This window comes from Schistocerca serialis, chromosome 7 (assembly GCF_023864345.2).
Source record: "Schistocerca serialis cubense isolate TAMUIC-IGC-003099 chromosome 7, iqSchSeri2.2, whole genome shotgun sequence".
Lineage (NCBI taxonomy): Eukaryota > Metazoa > Arthropoda > Insecta > Orthoptera > Acrididae > Schistocerca > Schistocerca serialis.
In genome coordinates, this window is record NC_064644.1 from 6,062,926 (window position 1) to 6,085,549 (window position 22,624).

Here is a 22,624-nt window from a genome sequence, read left to right on the forward strand (position 1 = left end):
TCGCTATGAAATACTATGTGTTCTAAGACATTTCCTTCTAAATCGAGTAACGTTTCTATGGAAACGACAGGATTTTCTTTTGGGATACGATGATCTCATTTCCGATCCACTAATCCTTCTTTACTGCATCCCTCACTACCACTCATTGACGAATTCTCACGGAAATTGCATCACTATGAAATACTATGTTTTCTCAGACATTTGCTTCTAAATCGAGTAACGTTTCTATGGAAACGACAGGATTTTCTTTTGGGATACGACATGCTCATTTCCGATCCACTAATCCTTCTTTCCTGCATCCCTCACTCCCACTCATTGACGAATTCGCACGGAAATTGCGTCGCTATGAAATACTATGTGCTCTAAGACATTTAATTCTAAATCGAGTAACGTTTCTATGGAAACGACAGGATTTTCTTTTGGGATACGACAATCACATTTCCGATCCACTAATCCTTCTTTACTGCATCCCTCACTCCCACACATTGACGAATTCACACGGAAATTGCGTCGCTATGAAATACTATGTGTTCTAAGACATTTCCTTCTAAATCGAGTAACGTTTCTATGGAAACGACAGGATTCTCTTTTGGGATACGACAATCAAATTTCCGATTCACTAATCCTTCTTTACTGCATCCCTCACTCCCACTCATTGACGAATTCACACGGAAATTGCGTCGCTATGAAATACTATGTGTTCTAAGACATTTCCTTCTAAATCGAGTAACGTTTCTATGGAAACGACAGGATTTTCTTTTGGGATACGACAATCTCATTTTCGATCCGCTAATCCTTCTTTACCTCATCCCTCACTCCCACTCATTGACGAATTCACACTGAAATTGCGTCGCTATGAAATACTATGTGTTCTAAGACATTTCCTTCTAAATCGAGTAACGTTTCTATGGAAACGACAGGATTTTCTTTTGGGATACGACAATCTCATTTCTGATCCACTATTCCTTCCTTACTGCATCCCTCACGCCCACACATTGACGAATTCACACGGAAATTGCGTCGCTATTAAATACTATGGGTTCTTTAACTTCTCTTTCTAATTCGAGTAATGTTTCTACGGAAACGACAGGATTTTCTTTTGGGATATGACAATCTCATTTCCGATCCACTAATCCTTCTTTACTGCATCCCTCACTCCCACTCATTGACGAATTCACACGGAAATTGCGTCGCTATGAAGTAGTATGTGTTCTAAAACATTTCCTTCTAAATCGAGTAACGTTTCTATGGAAACGACAGGATTTTCTTTTGGGACACGACAATCTCATTTCCGATCCACTAACCCTTCTTTACTGCACCCCTCACTCCCACCCATGACGAATTCACACCCAAATTGCGTCGCTATGAAGTACTATGTGTTCTAAGACATTTCCTTCTAAATCGAGTAACGTTTCTATGGAAACGACAGGATTTTCTTTTGGGATACGACATGCTCATTTCCGATCCACTAATCCTTCTTTACTGCATCCCTCACTCCCACACATTGACGAATTCACACGGAAATTGCGTCCCTATGAAATACTATGTGTTCTAAGACATTTCCTTCTAAATCGAGTAACGTTTCTATGGAAACGACAGGATTCTCTTTTGGGATACGACAATCACATTTCCGATTCACTAATCCTTCCTTACTGCATCCCTCACTCCCACTAATTGACGAATTCACACGGAAATTGCGTCGCTATGAAATACTATGTGTTCTAAGACATTTCCTTCTAAATCGAGTAACGTTTCTATGGAAACGACAGGATTTTCTTTTGGGATACGACAATCTTATTTCTGATCCACTAATCCTTCTTTACTGCATCCCTCACTCCCACTCATTGACGAATTCACACGGAAATTGCGTCGCTATTAAATACTATGGGTTCTTTAACTTCTCTTTCTAATTCGAGTAATGTTTCTACGGAAACGACAGGATTTTCTTTTGGGATACGACAATCTCATTTCCGATCCACTAATCCTTCTTTACTGCATCCCTCACTCCCACTCATTGACGAATTCACACGGAAATTGCGTCGCTATGAAATACTATGTGTTCTAAGACATTTCCTTCTAAATCGAGTAACGTTTCTATGGAAACGATAGGATTTTCTTTTGGGATACGACAATCTCATTTCCGATCCACTAATCCTTCTTTACTGCATCCCTCACTCCCACTCATTGACGAATTCACACGGAAATTGCGTCGCTATGAAATACCATGTGTGCTAAGACATTTCCTTCTAAAACGAGTAACGTTTCTATGGAGACGACAGGATTCTCTTTTGGGATACGACAATCACATTTCCGATCAACTAATCCTTCTTTACTGCATCCCTCACTCCCACTCATTGACGAATTCACACGGAAATTGCGTCGCTATGAAGTAGTATGTGTTCTAAAACATTTCCTTCTAAATCGAGTAACGTTTCTATGGAAACGACAGGATTTTCTTTTGGGATACGACAATCACATTTCCGTTCCACTAATCCTTCTTTACTGCATCCCTCACTCCCACTCATTGACGAATTCACACGGAAATTGCGTCGCTATGAAATACTATGTGTTCTAAGACATTTCCTTCTAAATCGAGTAACGTTTCTATGGAAACGACAGGATTTTCTTTTGGGATACGACAATCACATTTCCGTTCCACTAATCCTTCTTTACTGCATACCTCACTCCCACTCATTGACGAATTCACACGGAAATTGCGTCGCTATGAAATACTATGTGTTCTAAGACATTTCCTTCTAAATCGAGTAACGTTTCTATGGAAACGACAGGATTTTCTTTTGGGATACGACAATCACATTTCCGTTCCACTAATCCTTCTTTACTGCATCCCTCACTCTCACTCATTGACGAATTCACACGGAAATTGCGTCGCTATGAAATTTTATGTGTTCTAAGACATTTCCTTCTAAATCGAGTAACGTTTCTATGGAAACGACAGGATTTTCTTTTGGGATACGACAATCACATTTCCGTTCCACTAATAGTTCTTTACTGCATCCCTCACTCCCACTCATGACGTATTCACACGGAAATTGCGTCGCTATGAAATACTATGTGTTCTAAGACATTTCCTTCTAAGTCGAGTAACGTTTCTATGGAAACGACAGGATTTTCTTTTGGGATACGACATGCTCATTTCCGATCCACTAATCCTTCTTTACTGCATCCCTCACTCCCACTCATTGACGAATTCACACGGAAATTGCGTCGCTATGAAATACTATGTGTTCTAAGACATTTCCTTCTAAATCGAGTAACGTTTCTATGGAAACGACAGGATTTTCTTTTGGAATACGATAATCTCATTTCAGATCCACTAATCCTTCTTTACTGCATCCCTCACTACCACTCATTGACGAATTCACACGGAAATTGCGTCGCTATGAAAGACTATGCTTTCTCAGACATTTGCTTCTAAATCGAGTAACGTTTCTATGGAAACGACAGGATTTTCTTTTGGGATACGACAATCTCATTTCCGATGCACTAATCCTTCTTTATTGCATCCCTCACTCCCACTCATTGACGAATTCACACGGAAATTGCGTCGCTATGATATACTATGTGTTCTAAGACATTTCCTTCTAAATCGAGTAACGTTTCTATGGAAACGACAGGATTTTCTTTTGGGACACGACAATCTCATTTCCGATCCACTAACCCTTCTTTACTGCATCCCTCACTCCCACTCATGACGAATTCACACGGAAATTGCGTCGCTATGAAGTACTATGTGTTCTAAGACATTTCCTTCTAAATCGAGTAACGTTTCTATGGAAACGACAGGATTTTCTTTTGGGATACGACATGCTCATTTCCGATCCACTAATCCTTCTTTACTGCATCCCTCACTCCCACTCATTGACGAATTCGCACGGAAATTGCGTCGCTATGAAATACTATGTGTTCTAAGACATTTAATTCTAAATCGAGTAACGTTTCTATGGAAACGACAGGATTTTCTTTTGGGATACGACAATCACATTTCCGATCCACTAATCCTTCTTTACTGCATCCCTCACTCCCACACATTGACGAATTCACACGGAAATTGCGTCGCTGTGAAATACTATGTTTTCTAAGACATTTCCTTCTAAATCGAGTAACGTTTCTATGGAAACGACAGGATTCTCTTTTGGGATACGACAATCACATTTCCGATGCACTAATCCTTCTTTACTGCATCCCTCACTCCCACACATTGACGAATTCACACGGAAATTGCGTCGCTATGAAATACTATGTGTTCTAAGACATTTCCTTCTAAATCGAGTAACGTTTCTATGGAAACGACAGGATTCTCTTTTGGGATACGACAATCACATTTCCGATTCACTAATCCTTCTTTACTGCATCCCTCACTCCCACTCATTGACGAATTCACACGGAAATTGCGTCGCTATGAAATACTATGTGTTCTAAGACATTTACTTCTAAATCGAGTAACGTTTCTATGGAAACGACAGGATTTTCTTTTGGGATACGACAATCTCATTTCCGATCCACTAATCCTTCTTTACTGCATCCCTCACTCCCACTCATTGACGAATTCACACGGAAATTGCGTCGCTATGAAATACTATGTGTTCTAAGACATTTCCTTCTAAATCGAGTAACGTTTCTATGGAAACGACAGGATTTTCTTTTGGGATACGACAATCTCATTTCCGATCCACTAATCCTTCTTTACTGCATCCCTCACTCCCACACATTGACGAATTCACAAGGAAATTGCGTCGCTATTAAATACTATGGGTTCTTTAACTTCTCCTTCTAATTCGAGTAACGTTTCTACGGAAACGATGGGATTTTCTTTTGGGATACGACAATCACAATTCCGATCCACTAATCCTTCTTTACTGCATCCCTCACTCCCACTCACTGACGAATTCACACGGAAATTGCGTCGCTATGAAATTTTTTCTGTTCTAAGACATTTCCTTCTAAATCGAGTAACGTTTCTTTGGAAACGACAGGATTTTCTTTTGGGATACGACAATCTCATTTCCGATCCACTAATCCTTCTTTACTGCATCCCTCACTCCCACTCATTGACGAATTCACACGGAAATTGCGTCGCTATGAAATACTATGTGTTCTAAGACATTTCCATCTAAATCGAGTAACGTTTCTATGAAAACGACAGGATTTTCTTTTGGGATACGACAATCTCATTTCCGATCCACTAATCCTTCTTTACTGCATCGCTCACTCCCACTCATTGACGAATTCACACGGAAATTGCGTCGCTATGAAATACTATGTGTCCTAAGACATTTCCTTCTAAATCGAGTAACGTTTCTATGGAAACGACAGGATTTTCTTTTGGGATACGACATGCTCATTTCCGATCCACTAATCCTTCTTTACTGCATCCCTCACTCCCACTCATTGACGAATTCACACGGAAATTGCGTCGCTATGAAATACTATGTGTTCTAAGACATTTCCTTCTAAATCGAGTAACGTTTCTATGGAAACGACAGGATTTTCATTTGGGTTACGACAATTACAATTCCGATCCACTAATCCTTCTTTACTGCATCCCTCACTCCCACTCATTGACGAATTCACACGGAAATTGCGTCGCTATGAAATACTATGTGTTCTAAGACATTTCCATCTAAATCGAGTAACGTTTCTATGGAAACGACAGGATTTTCTTTGGGATACGACAATCTCATTTCCGATCCACTAATCCTTCTTTACTGCATCGCTCACTCCCACTCATTGACGAATTCACACGGAAATTGCGTCGCTATGAAATACTATGTGTCCTAAGACATTTCCTTCTAAATCGAGTAACGTTTCTATGGAAACGACAGGATTTTCTTTTGGGATACGACATGCTCATTTCCGATCCACGAATCCTTCTTTACTGCATCCCTCACTCCCACTCATTGACGAATTCACACGGAAATTGCGTCGCAATGAAATACTATGTGTTCTAAGACATTTCCTTCTAAATCGAGTAACGTTTCTATGGAAACGACAGGATTTTCATTTGGGTTACGACAATTACAATTCCGATCCACTAATCCTTCTTTACTGCATCCCTCACTCCCACTCATTGACGAATTCACACGGAAATTTCGTCGCTATGAAATACTGTGTGTTCTAAGATATTTCCTTCTAAGTCGAGTAACGTTTCTATGGAAACGACAGGATTTTCTTTTGGGATACGACAATCACATTTCCGTTCCACTAATCCTTCTTTACTGCATCCCTCACTCCCACTCATTGACGAATTCACACGGAAATTGCGTCGCTATGAGATACTATGTGTTCTAAGACATTTCCTTCTAAATCGAGTAACGTTGCTATGGAAACGACAGGATTTTCTTTTGGGATACGATAATCTCATTTCCGATCCACTAATCCTTCTTTACTGCATCCCTCACCAGCACTCATTGACGAATTCACACGGAAATTGCGTCGCTATGAAATACTATGTTTTCTAAGACATTTCCTTCTAAATCGAGTAACGTTTCTATGGAAACGACAGGATTTTCTTTTAGGATACGACTATCTCATTTCCGATGCACTAATCCTTCTTTACTGCATCCCTCACTCCCACTCATTGACGAATTCACACGGAAATTGCGTCGCTATGATATACTATGTGTTCTAAGACATTTCCTTCTAAATCGAGTAACGTTTCTATGGAAACGACAGGATTTTCTTTTGGGACACGACAATCTCATTTCCGATCCACTAACCCTTCTTTTCTGCATCCCTCACTCCCACTCATGACGAATTCACACGGAAATTGCGTCGCTATGAAGTACTATGTGTTCTAAGACATTTCCTTCTAAATCGAGTAACGTTTCTATGGAAGCGACAGGATTTTCTTTTGGGATACGACATGCTCATTTCCGATCCACTAATCCTTCTTTACTGCATCCCTCACTCCCACTCATTGACGAATTCGCACGGAAATTGCGTCGCTATGAAATACTATGTGTTCTAAGACATTTAATTCTAAATCGAGTAACGTTTCTATGGAAACGACAGGATTTTCTTTTGGGATACGACAATCACATTTCCGATCCACTAATCCTTCTTTACTGCATCCCTCACTCCCACACATTGACGAATTCACACGGAAATTGCGTCGCTATGAGATACTATGTGTTCTAAGACATTTCCTTCTAAATCGAGTAACGTTTCTATGGAAACGACAGGATTCTCTTTTGGGATACGACAATCACATTTCCGATTCACTAATCCTTCTTTACTGCATCCCTCACTCCCACTCATTGACGAATTCACACGGAAATTGCGTCGCTATGAAATACTATGTGTTCTAAGACATTTCCTTCTAAATCGAGTAACGTTTCTATGGAAACGACAGGATTTTCTTTTGGGATACGACAATCTCATTTCCGATCCACTAATCCTTCTTTACTGCATCCCTCACTCCCACTCATTGACGAATTCACACGAAAATTGCGTCGCTATGAAATACTATGTGTTCTAAGACATTTCCTTCTAAATCGAGTAACGTTTCTATGGAAACGACAGGATTTTCTTTTGGGATACGACAATCTCATTTCCGATCCACTAATCCTTCTTTACTGCATCCCTCACTCCCACACATTGACGAATTCACACGGAAATTGCGTCGCTATTAAATACTATGGGTTCTTTAACTTCTCCTTCTAATTCGAGTAACGTTTCTACGGAAACGACACGATTTTCTTTTGGGATACGACAATCACATTTCCGATCCACTAATCCTTCTTTACTGCATCCCTCACTCCCACTCATTGACGAATTCACACGGAAACTGCGTCGCTATGAAATACTTTCTGTTCTAAGACATTTCCTTCTAAATCGAGTAACGTTTCTTTGGAAACGACAGGATTTTCTTTTGGGATACGACAATCTCATTTCCGATCCACTAATCCTTCTTTACTGCATCCCTCACTCCCACTCATTGACGAACTCACACGGAAATTGCGTCGCTATGAAATACTATCTGTTCTAAGACATTTCCTTCTAAATCGAGTAACGTTTCTATGGAAACGAAAGGATTTTCTTTTGGGATACGACAATCTCATTTTCGATCCACTAATCCTTCTGTACTGCATCCCTCACTCCCACTCATTGAAGAATTCACACGGAAATTGCGTCGCTATGAAATTCTATGTGTTCTAAGACATTTCGTTCTAAATCGAGTAACGTTTCTATGGAAACGACAGGATTTTCTTTTGGGATACGACAATCTCATTTCCGATCCACTAATCCTTCTTTACTGCATCCCTCACTCCCACTCATTGACGAATTCACACGGAAATTGCGTCGCTATGAAATACTTTGTGTTCTAAGACCTTTCCTTCTAATTCGAGTAACGTTTCTATGGAAACGAGAGGATTTTCTTTTGGGATACGACAATCTCATTTCCGATCCACTAATCCTTCTTTACTGCATCCCTCACTCCCACTCATTGACGAATTCACACGGAAATTGCGTCGCTATGAAATACTATGTGTTCTAAGACATTTCCTTCTAAATCGAGTAACGCTTCTATGGAAACGATAGGATTTTCGTTTGGGATACGACAATCTCATTTCCGATCCACTAATCCTTCTTTACTGCATCCCTCACTCCCACTCATTGACGAATTCACACGGAAATTGCGTCGCTATGAAATACTATGTGTTCTAAGACATTTCCTTCTAAATCGAGTAACGTTTCAATGGAAACGACAGGATTTTCATTTGGGTTACGACAAGTACAATTCCGATCCACTAATCCTTCTTTACTGCATCCCTCACTCCCACTCATTGACGAATTCACACGGAAATTGCGTCGCTATGAAATACTATGTGTTCTAAGACATTTCCATCTAAATCGAGTAACGTTTCTATGGAAACGACAGGATTTTCTTTTGGGATACGACAATCTCATTTCCGATCCACTAATCCTTCTTTACTGCATCGCTCACTCCCACTCATTGACGAATTCACACGGAAATTGCGTCGCTATGAAATACTATGTGTCCTAAGACATTTCCTTCTAAATCGAGTAACGTTTCTATGGAAACGACAGGACTTTTTTTTGGGATACGACATGCTCATTTCCGATCCACTAATCCTTCTTTACTGCATCCCTCACTCCCACTCATTGACGAATTCACACGGAAATTGCGTCGCTATGAAATACTATGTGTTCTAAGACATTTCCTTCTAAATCGAGTAACGTTTCTATGGAAACGACAGAATTTTCATTTGGGTCACGACAATTACAATTCCGATCCACTAATCCTTCTTTACTGCATCCCTCACTCCCACTCATTGACGAATTCACACGGAAATTGCGTCGCTATGAAATACTATGTGTTCTAAGACATTTCCATCTAAATCGAGTAACGTTTCTATGGAAACGACAGGATTTTCTTTTGGGATACGACAATCTCATTTCCGATCCACTAATCCTTCTTTACTGCATCGCTCACTCCCACTCATTGACGAATTCACACGGAAATTGCGTCGCTATGAAATACTATGTGTCCTAAGACATTTCCTTCTAAATCGAGTAACGTTTCTATGGAAACGACAGGATTTTCTTTTGGGATACGACATGCTCATTTCCGATCCACTAATCCTTCTTTACTGCATCCCTCACTCCCACTCATTGACGAATTCACACGGAAATTGCGTCGCTATGAAATACTATGTGTTCTAAGACATTTCCTACTAAATCGAGTAACGTTTCTATGGAAACAATAGGATTTTCTTTTGGGATACGACAATCTCATTTCCGATCCACTAATCCTTCTTTACTGCATCCCTCACTCCCACTCATTGACGAATTCACACGGAAATTGCGTCGCTATGAAATACTATGTGTGCTAAGACATTTCCTTCTAAAACGAGTAACGTTTCTATGGAGACGACAGGATTCTCTTTTGGGATACGACAATCACATTTCCGATCAACTAATCCTTCTTTACTGCATCCCTCACTCCCACTCATTGACGAATTCACACGGAAATTGCGTCGCTATGAAGTAGTATGTGTTCTAAGACATTTCCTTCTAAATCGAGTAACGTTTCTATGGAAACGACAGGATTTTCTTTTGGGATACGACAATCACATTTCCGTTCCACTAATCCTTCTTTACTGCATCCCTCACTCCCACTCATTGACGAATTCACACGGAAATTGCGTCGCTATGAAATACTATGTGTTCTAAGACATTTCCTTCTAAATCGAGTAACGTTTCTATGGAAACGACAGGATTTTCTTTTGGGATACGACAATCACATTTCCGTTCCACTAATCCTTCTTTACTGCATCCCTCACTCCCACTCATTGACGAATTCACACGGAAATTGCGTCGCTATGAAATACTATGTGTTCTAAGACATTTCCTTCTAAATCGAGTAACGTTTCTATGGAAACGACAGGATTTGCTTTTGGGATACGACAATCACATTTCCGTTCCACTAATCCTTCTTTACTGCATCCCTCACTCCCACTCATGACGTATTCACACGGAAATTGCGTCGCTATGAAATACTATGTGTTCTAAGACATTTCCTTCTAAGTCGAGTAACGTTTCTATGGAAACGACAGGATTTTCTTTTGGGATACGACATGCTCATTTCCGATCCACTAATCCTTCTTTACTGCATCCCTCACTCCCACTCATTGACGAATTCACACGGAAATTGCGTCGCTATGAAATACTATGTGTTCTAGGACATTTCCTTCTAAATCGAGTAACGTTGCTATGGAAACGACAGGATTTTCTTTTGGGATACGATAATCTCATTTCCGATCCACTAATCCTTCTTTACTGCATCCCTCACTACCACTCATTGACGAATTCACACGGAAATTGCGTCGCTATGAAATACTATGTTTTCTAAGACATTTCCTTCTAAATCGAGTAACGTTTCTATGGAAACGACAGGATTTTCTTTTGGGATACGACAATCTCATTTCCGATGCACTAATATTCTTTACTGCATCCCTCACTCCCACTCATTGACGAATTCACACGGAAATTGCGTCGCTATGATATACTATGTGTTCTAAGACATTTCCTTCTAAATCGAGTAACGTTTCTATGGAAACGACAGGATTTTCTTTTGGGACACGACAATCTCATTTCCGATCCACTAACCCTTCTTTACTGCATCCCTCACTCCCACTCATGACGAATTCACACGGAATTTGCGTCGCTATGAAGTACTATGTGTTCTAAGACATTACCTTCTAAATCGAGTAACGTTTCTATGGAAACGACAGGATTTTCTTTTGGGATACGACATGCTCATTTCCGATCCACTAATCCTTCTTTACTGCATCCCTGACTCCCACTCATTGACGGATTCGCACGGAAATTGCGTCGCTATGAAATACTATGTGTTCTAAGACATTTAATTCTAAATCGAGTAACGTTTCTATGGAAACGAAAGGATTTTCTTTTGGGATACGACAATCACATTTCCGATCCACTGATCCTTCTTTACTGCATCCCTCACTCCCACACATTGACGAATTCACACGGAAATTGCGTCGCTATGAAATACTATGTGTTCTAAGACATTTCCTTCTAAATCGAGTAACGTTTCTATGGAAACGACAGGATTCTCTTTTGGGATACGACAATCACATTTCCGATTCACTAATCCTTCTTTACTGCATCCCTCACTCCCACTCATTGACGAATTCACACGGAAATTGCGTCGCTATGAAATACTATGTGTTCTAAGACATTTCCTTCTAAATCGAGTAACGTTTCTATGGAAACGACAGGATTTTCTTTTGGGATACGACAATCTCATTTCCGATCCACTAATCCTTCTTTACTGCATCCCTCACTCCCACTCATTGACGAATTCACACGGAAATTGCGTAGCTATGAAATACTATGTGTTCTAAGACATTTCCTTCTAAATCGAGTAACGTTTCTATGGAAACGACAGGATTTTCTTTTGGGATACGACAATCTCATTTCCGATCCACTAATCCTTCTTTACTGCATCCCTCACTCCCACACATTGACGAATTCACACGGAAATTGAATCGCTATTAAATACTATGGGTTCTTTAACTTCTCCATCTAATTCGAGTAATGTTTCTATGGAAACGACAGGATTTTCTTTTGGGATACGACAATCTCATTTCCGATCCACTAATCCTTCTTTACTGCATCCCTCACTCCCACACATTGACGAATTCACAAGGAAATTGCGTCGCTATTAAATACTATGGGTTCTTTAACTTCTCCTTCTAATTCGAGTAACGTTTCTACGGAAACGACAGGATTTTCTTTTGGGATACGACAATCACAATTCCGATCCACTAATCCTTCTTTACTGCATCCCTCACTCCCACTCACTGACGAATTCACACGGAAATTGCGTCGCTATGAAATTTTTTCTGTTCTAAGACATTTCCTTCTAAATCGAGTAACGTTTCTTTGGAAACGACAGGATTTTCTTTTGGGATACGACAATCTCATTTCCGATCCACTAATCCTTCTTTACTGCATCCCTCACTCCCACTCATTGACGAATTCACACGGAAATTGCGTCGCTATGAATTACTATGTGTTGTAAGACATTTCCATCTAAATCGAGTAACGTTTCTATGGAAACGACAGGATTTTCTTTTGGGATACGACAATCTCATTTCCGATCCACTAATCCTTCTTTACTGCATCGCTCACTCCCACTCATTGACGAATTCACACGGAAATTGCGTCGCTATGAAATACTATGTGTCCTAAGACATTTCCTTCTAAATCGAGTAACGTTTCTATGGAAACGACAGGATTTTCTTTTGGGATACGACATGCTCATTTCCGATCCACTAATCCTTCTTTACTGTATCCCTCACTCCCACTCATTGACGAATTCACACGGAAATTGCGTCGCTATGAAATACTATGTGTTCTAAGACATTTCCTTCTAAATCGAGTAACGTTTCTATGGAAACGACAGGATTTTCTTTTGGGATACGACAATCTCATTTCCGATCCACTAATCCTTCTTTACTGCATCCCTCACTCCCATACATTGACGAATTCACACGGAAATTGCGTCGCTATTAAATACTATGCGTTCTTTAACTTCTCCTTCTAATTCGAGTAACGTTTCTACGGAAACGACAGGATTTTCTTTTGGGATACGACAATCACATTTCCGATCCACTAATCCTTCTTTACTGCATCCCTCACTCCCACTCATTGACGAATTCACACGGAAATTGCGTCGCTATGAAATACTTTCTGTTCTAAGACATTTCCTTCTAAATCGAGTAACGTTTCTTTGGAAACGACAGGATTTTCTTTTGGGATACGACAATCTCATTTCCGATCCACGAATCCTTCTTTACTGCATCCCTCACTCCCACTCATTGACGAATTCACACGGAAATTGCGTCGCTATGAAATACTATGTGTTCTAAGACATTTCCTTCTAAATCGAGTAACGCTTCTATGGAAACGATAGGATTTTCGTTTGGGATACGAGAATCTTATTTCCGATCCACTAATCCTTCTTTACAGCATCCCTCACTCCCACTCATTGACGAATTCACACGGAAATTGCGTCGCTATGAAATACTATGTGTTCTAAGACATTTCCTTCTAAATCGAGTAACGTTTCTATGGAAACGACAGGATTCTCATTTGGGTTACGACAATTACAATTCCGATCCACTAATCCTTCTTTACTGCATCCCTCACTCCCACTCATTGACGAATTCACACGGAAATTGCGTCGCTATGAAATACTATGTGTTCTAAGACATTTCCATCTAAATCGAGTAACGTTTCTATGGAAACGACAGGATTTTCTTTGGGATACGACAATCTCATTTCCGATCCACTAATCCTTCTTTACTGCATCGCTCACTCCCACTCATTGACGAATTCACACGGAAATTGCGTCGCTATGAAATACTATGTGTCCTAAGACATTTCCTTCTAAATCGAGTAACGTTTCTATGGAAACGACAGGATTTTCTTTTGGGATACGACATGCTCATTTCCGATCCACTAATCCTTCTTTACTGCATCCCTCACTCCCACTCATTGACGAATTCACACGGAAATTGCGTCGCAATGAAATACTATGTGTTCTAAGACATTTCCTTCTAAATCGAGTAACGTTTCTATGGAAACGACAGGATTTTCATTTGGGTTACGACAATTACAATTCCGATCCACTAATCCTTCTTTACTGCATCCCTCACTCCCACTCATTGACGAATTCACACGGAAATTTCGTCGCTATGAAATACTGTGTGTTCTAAGATATTTCCTTCTAAATCGAGTAACGTTTCTATGGAAACGACAGGATTTTCTTTTGGGATACGACAATCACATTTCCGTTCCACTAATCCTTCTTTACTGCATCCCTCACTCCCACTCATTGACGAATTCACACGGAAATTGCGTCGCTATGAGATACTATGTGTTCTAAGACATTTCCTTCTAAATCGAGTAACGTTGCTATGGAAACGACAGGATTTTCTTTTGGGATACGATAATCTCATTTCCGATCCACTAATCCTTCTTTACTGCATCCCTCACCAGCACTCATTGACGAATTCACACGGAAATTGCGTCGCTATGAAATACTATGTTTTCTAAGACATTTCCTTCTAAATCGAGTACCGTTGCTATGGAAACGACAGGATTTTCTTTTAGGATACGACTATCTCATTTCCGATGCACTAATCCTTCTTTACTGCATCCCTCACTCCCACTCATTGACGAATTCACACGGAAATTGCGTCGCTATGATATACTATGTGTTCTAAGACATTTCCTTCTAAATCGAGTAACGTTTCTATGGAAACGACAGGATTTTCTTTTGGGACACGACAATCTCATTTCCGATCCACTAACCCTTCTTTACTGCATCCCTCACTCCCACTCATGACGAATTCACACGGAAATTGCGTCGCTATGAAGTACTATGTGTTCTAAGACATTTCCTTCTAAATCGAGTAACGTTTCTATGGAAGCGACAGGATTTTCTTTTGGGATACGACATGCTCATTTCCGATCCACTAATCCTTCTTTACTGCATCCCTCACTCCCACTCATTGACGAATTCGCACGGAAATTGCGTCGCTATGAAATACTATGTGTTCTAAGACATTTAATTCTAAATCGAGTAACGTTTCTATGGAAACGACAGGATTTTCTTTTGGGATACGACAATCACATTTCCGATCCACTAATCCTTCTTTACTGCATCCCTCACTCCCACACATTGACGAATTCACACGGAAATTGCGTCGCTATGAGATACTATGTGTTCTAAGACATTTCCTTCTAAATCGAGTAACGTTTCTATGGAAACGACAGGATTCTCTTTTGGGATACGACAATCACATTTCCGATTCACTAATCCTTCTTTACTGCATCCCTCACTCCCACTCATTGACGAATTCACACGGAAATTGCGTCGCTATGAAATACTATGTGTTCTAAGACATTTCCTTCTAAATCGAGTAACGTTTCTATGGAAACGACAGGATTTTCTTTTGGGATACGACAATCTCATTTCCGATCCACTAATCCTTCTTTACTGCATCCCTCACTCCCACTCATTGACGAATTCACACGAAAATTGCGTCGCTATGAAATACTATGTGTTCTAAGACATTTCCTTCTAAATCGAGTAACGTTTCTATGGAAACGACAGGATTTTCTTTTGGGATACGACAATCTCATTTCCGATCCACTAATCCTTCTTTACTGCATCCCTCACTCCCACACATTGACGAATTCACACGGAAATTGCGTCGCTATTAAATACTATGGGTTCTTTAACTTCTCCTTCTAATTCGAGTAACGTTTCTACGGAAACGACACGATTTTCTTTTGGGATACGACAATCACATTTCCGATCCACTAATCCCTCTTTACTGCATCCCTCACTCCCACTCATTGACGAATTCACACGGAAACTGCGTCGCTATGAAATACTTTCTGTTCTAAGACATTTCCTTCTAAATCGAGTAACGTTTCTTTGGAAACGACAGGATTTTCTTTTGGGATACGACAATCTCATTTCCGATCCACTAATCCTTCTTTACTGCATCCCTCACTCCCACTCATTGACGAACTCACACGGAAATTGCGTCGCTATGAAATACTATCTGTTCTAAGACATTTCCTTCTAAATCGAGTAACGTTTCTATGGAAACGACAGGATTTTCTTTTGGGATACGACAATCTCATTTTCGATCCACTAATCCTTCTGTACTGCATCCCTCACTCCCACTCATCGAAGAATTCACACGGAAATTGCGTCGCTATGAAATACTATGTGTTCTAAGACATTTCGTTCTAAATCGAGTAACGTTTCTATGGAAACGACAGGATTTTCTTTTGGGATACGACAATCTCATTTCCGATCCACTAATCCTTCTTTACTGCATCCCTCACTCCCACTCATTGACGAATTCACACGGAAATTGCGTCGCTATGAAATACTATGTGTTCTAAGACCTTTCCTTCTAATTCGAGTAACGTTTCTATGGAAACGAGAGGATTTTCTTTTGGGATACGACAATCTCATTTCCGATCCACTAATCCTTCTTTACTGCATCGCTCACTCCCACTCATTGACGAATTCACACGGAAATTGCGTCGCTATGAAATACTATGTGTTCTAAGACATTTCCTTCTAAATCGAGTAACGCTTCTATGGAAACGATAGGATTTTCGTTTGGGATACGACAATCTCATTTCCGATCCACTAATCCTTCTTTACTGCATCCCTCACTCCCACTCATTGACGAATTCACACGGAAATTGCGTCGCTATGAAATACTATGTGTTCTAAGACATTTCCTTCTAAATCGAGTAACGTTTCTATGGAAACGACAGGATTTTCATTTGGGTTACGACAAGTACAATTCCGATCCACTAATCCTTCTTTACTGCATCCCTCACTCCCACTCATTGACGAATTCACACGGAAATTGCGTCGCTATGAAATACTATGTGTTCTAAGACATTTCCATCTAAATCGAGTAACGTTTCTATGGAAACGACAGGATTTTCTTTTGGGATACGACAATCTCATTTCCGATCCACTAATCCTTCTTTACTGCATCGCTCACTCCCACTCATTGACGAATTCACACGGAAATTGCGTCGCTATGAAATACTATGTGTCCTAAGACATTTCCTTCTAAATCGAGTAACGTTTCTATGGAAACGACAGGACTTTTTTTTGGGATACGACATGCTCATTTCCGATCCACTAATCCTTCTTTACTGCATCCCTCACTCCCACTCATTGACGAATTCACACGGAAATTGCGTCGCTATGAAATACTATGTGTTCTAAGACATTTCCTTCTAAATCGAGTAACGTTTCTATGGAAACGACAGAATTTTCATTTGGGTCACGACAATTACAATTCCGATCCACTAATCCTTCTTTACTGCATCCCTCACTCCCACTCATTGACGAATTCACACGGAAATTGCGTCGCTATGAAATACTATGTGTTCTAAGACATTTCCATCTAAATCGAGTAACGTTTCTATGGAAACGACAGGATTTTCTTTTGGGATACGACAATCTCATTTCCGATCCACTAATCCTTCTTTACTGCATCGCTCACTCCCACTCATTGACGAATTCACACGTAAATTGCGTCGCTATGAAATACTATGTGTCCTAAGACATTTCCTTCTAAATCGAGTAACGTTTCTATGGAAACGACAGGATTTTCTTTTGGGATACGACATGCTCATTTCCGATCCACTAATCCTTCTTTACTGCATCCCTCACTCCCACTCATTGACGAATTCACACGGAAATTGCGTCGCTATGAAATACTATGTGTTCTAAGACATTTCCTACTAAATCGAGTAACGTTTCTATGGAAACAATAGGATTTTCTTTTGGGATACGACAATCTCATTTCCGATCCACTAATCCTTCTTTACTGCATCCCTCACTCCCACTCATTGACGAATTCACACGGAAATTGCGTCGCTATGAAATACTATGTGTGCTAAGACATTTCCTTCTAAAACGAGTAACGTTTCTATGGAGACGACAGGATTCTCTTTTGGGATACGACAATCACATTTCCGATCAACTAATCCTTCTTTACTGCATCCCTCACTCCCACTCATTGACGAATTCACACGGAAATTGCGTCGCTATGAAGTAGTATGTGTTCTAAGACATTTCCTTCTAAATCGAGTAACGTTTCTATGGAAACGACAGGATTTTCTTTTGGGATACGACAATCACATTTCCGTTCCACTAATCCTTCTTTACTGCATCCCTCACTCCCACTCATTGACGAATTCACACGGAAATTGCGTCGCTATGAAATACTATGTGTTCTAAGACATTTCCTTCTAAATCGAGTAACGTTTCTATGGAAACGACAGGATTTTCTTTTGGGATACGACAATCACATTTCCGTTCCACTAATCCTTCTTTACTGCATCCCTCACTCCCACTCATTGACGAATTCACACGGAAATTGCGTCGCTATGAAATACTATGTGTTCTAAGACATTTCCTTCTAAATCGAGTAACGTTTCTATGGAAACGACAGGATTTTCTTTTGGGATACGACAATCACATTTCCGTTCCACTAATCCTTCTTTACTGCATCCCTCACTCCCACTCATGACGTATTCACACGGAAATTGCGTCGCTATGAAATACTATGTGTTCTAAGACATTTCCTTCTAAGTCGAGTAACGTTTCTATGGAAACGACAGGATTTTCTTTTGGGATACGACATGCTCATTTCCGATCCACTAATCCTTCTTTACTGCATCCCTCACTCCCACTCATTGACGAATTCACACGGAAATTGCGTCGCTATGAAATACTATGTGTTCTAAGACATTTCCTTCTAAATCGAGTAACGTTGCTATGGAAACGACAGGATTTTCTTTTGGGATACGATAATCTCATTTCCGATCCACTAATCCTTCTTTACTGCATCCCTCACTACCACTCATTGACGAATTCACACGGAAATTGCGTCGCTATGAAATACTATGTTTTCTAAGACATTTCCTTCTAAATCGAGTAACGTTTCTATGGAAACGACAGGATTTTCTTTTGGGACACGACAATCTCATTTCCGATCCACTAACCCTTCTTTACTGCATCCCTCACTCCCACTCATGACGAATTCACACGGAATTTGCGTCGCTATGAAGTACTATGTGTTCTAAGACATTTCCTTCTAAATCGAGTAACGTTTCTATGGAAACGACAGGATTTTCTTTTGGGATACGACATGCTCATTTCCGATCCACTAATCCTTCTTTACTGCATCCCTCACTCCCACTCATTGACGGATTCGCACGGAAATTGCGTCGCTATGAAATACTATGTGTTCTAAGACATTTAATTCTAAATCGAGTAACGTTTCTATGGAAACGAAAGGATTTTCTTTTGGGATACGACAATCACATTTCCGATCCACTGATCCTTCTTTACTGCATCCCTCACTCCCACACATTGACGAATTCACACGGAAATTGCGTCGCTATGAAATACTATGTGTTCTAAGACATTTCCTTCTAAATCGAGTAACGTTTCTATGGAAACGACAGGATTCTCTTTTGGGATACGACAATCACATTTCCGATTCACTAATCCTTCTTTACTGCATCCCTCACTCCCACTCATTGACGAATTCACACGGAATTTGCGTCGCTATGAAATACTATGTGTTCTAAGACATTTCCTTCTAAATCGAGTAACGTTTCTATGGAAACGACAGGATTTTCTTTTGGGATACGACAATCTCATTTCCGATCCACTAATCCTTCTTTACTGCATCCCTCACTCCCACTCATTGACGAATTCACTCGGAAATTGCGTAGCTATGAAATACTATGTGTTCTAAGACATTTCCTTCTAAATCGAGTAACGTTTCTATGGAAACGACAGGATTTTCTTTTGGGATTCGACAATCTCATTTCCGATCCACTAATCCTTCTTTACTGCATCCCTCACTCCCACACATTGACGAATTCACACGGAAATTGAATCGCTATTAAATACTATGGGTTCTTTAACTTCTCCATCTAATTCGAGTAACGTTTCTATGGAAACGACAGGATTTTCTTTTGGGATACGACAATCACATTTCCGATCCACTAATCCTTCTTTACTGCATCACTCACTCCCACTCATTGACGAATTCACACGGAAATTGCGTCGCTATGAAATACTTTCTGTTCTAAGACATCTCCTTCTAAATCGAGTAACGTTTCTTTGGAAACGACAGGATTTTCTTTTGGGATACGACAATCTCATTTCCGTTCCACTAATCCTTCTCTACTGCATCCCTCACTCCCACTCATGACGAATTCACACGGAAATTGCGTCGCTATGAAATACTATGTGTTCTAAGACATTTCCTTCTAAATCGAGTAACGTTTCTATGGAAAGGACAGGATTTTCTTTTGGGATACGACAATCTCATTTCCGATCCACTAATCCTTCTTTACTGCATCCCTCACTCCCACTCATTGACGAATTCACACGGAAATTGCGTCGCTATGAAATACTATGTGTTCTAAGACATTTCCTTCTAATTCGAGTAACGTTTCTATGGAAACGAGAGGATTTTCTTTTGGGATACGACAATCTCATTTCCGATCCACTAATCCTTCTTTACTGCATCCCTCACTCCCACTCATTGACGAATTCACACGGAAATTGCGTCGCTATGAAATACTATGTGTTCTAAGACATTTCCTTCTAAATCGAGTAACGTTTCTATGGAAACGACAAAATTTTCATTTGGGTTACGACAATTACAATTCCGATCCCCTAATCCTTCTTTACTGCATCCCTCACTCCCACTCATTGACGAATTCACACGGAAATTGCGTCGCTATGAAATACTTTCTGTTCTAAGACTTTTCCATCTAAATCGAGTAACGTTTCTATGGAAACGACAGGATTTTCTTTTGGGATACGACAATCTCATTTCCGATCCACTAATCCTTCTTTACTGCATCGCTCACTCCCACTCATTGACGAATTCACACGGAAATTGCGTCGCTATGAAATACTATGTGTCCTAAGACATTTCCTTCTAAATCGAGTAACGATTCTATGGAAACGACAGGATTTTCTTTTGGGATACGACATGCTCATTTCCGGTCCACTAATCCTTCTTTACTGCATCCCTCACTCCCACTCATTGACGAATTCACACGGAAATTGCGTCGCTATGAAATACTATGTGTTCTAAGACATTTCCTTCTAAATCGAGTAACGTTTCTATGGAAACGATAGGATTTTCTTTTGGGATACGACAATCTCATTTCCGATCCACTAATCCTTCTTTACTGCATCCCTCACTCCCACTCATTGACGAATTCACACGGAAATTGCGTCGCTATGAAATACTGTGTGTGCTAAGACATTTCCTTCTATAACGAGTAACGTTTCTATGGAGACGACAGGTTTCTCTTTTGGGATACGACAATCACATTTCCGATCAACTAATCCTTCTTTACTGCATCCCTCACTCCCACTCATTGACGAATTTACATGGAAATTGCGTCGCTATGAAGTAGTATGTGTTCTAAGACATTTCCTTCTAAATCGAGTAACGTTTCTATGGAAACGACAGGATTTTCTTTTGGGATACGACAATCACATTTCCGTTCCACTAATCCTTCTTTACTGCATCCCTCACTACCACTCATTGACGAATTCACACGGAAATTGCGTCGCTATGAAATACTATGTGTTCTAAGACATTTCCTTCTAAATCGAGTAACGTTTCTATGGAAACGACAGGATTTTCTTTTGGGATACGACAATCACATTTCCGTTCCACTAATCCTTCTTTACTGCATCCCTCACTCCCACTCATTGACGAATTCACACGGAAATTGCGTCGCTATGAAATACTATGTGTTCTAAGACATTTCCTTCTAAATCGAGTAACGTTTCTATGGAAACGACAGGATTATATTTTGGGATACGACAATCACATTTCCGTTCCACTAATCCTTCTTTACTGCATCCCTCACTCCCACTCATTGCCGAATTCACACGGAAATTGCGTCGCTATGAAATACTAAGTGTTCTAAGACACTTCCTTCTAAATCGAGTAACGCTTTTATGGAAACGACAGGATTTTCTTTTGGGATACGACAATCTCATTTCCGATCCACTAATCCTTCTTTACTGCATCCCTCACTCCCACTCATTGACGAATTCACACGGAAATTGCGTCGCTATGAAATACTATGTGTTCTAAGACATTTCCTTCTAAATCGAGTAACGTTTCTATGGAAAAGAAAGGATTTAAGGATTTTCTTTTGGGATACGACAATCACATTTCCGATCCACTAATCCTTCTTTACTGCATCCCTCACTCCCACTCATTGACGAATTCACACGGAAATTGCGTCGCTATGAAATACTATGTGTTCTAAGACATTTCCTTCTAAATCGAGTAACGTTTCTATGGAAACGACAGGATTTTCTTTTGGGATACGACAATCTCATTTCCGATCCACTAATCCTTCTTTACTGAATCCCTCACTCCCACTCATAGACGAATTCACACGGAAATTGCGTCGCTATGAAATACTATGT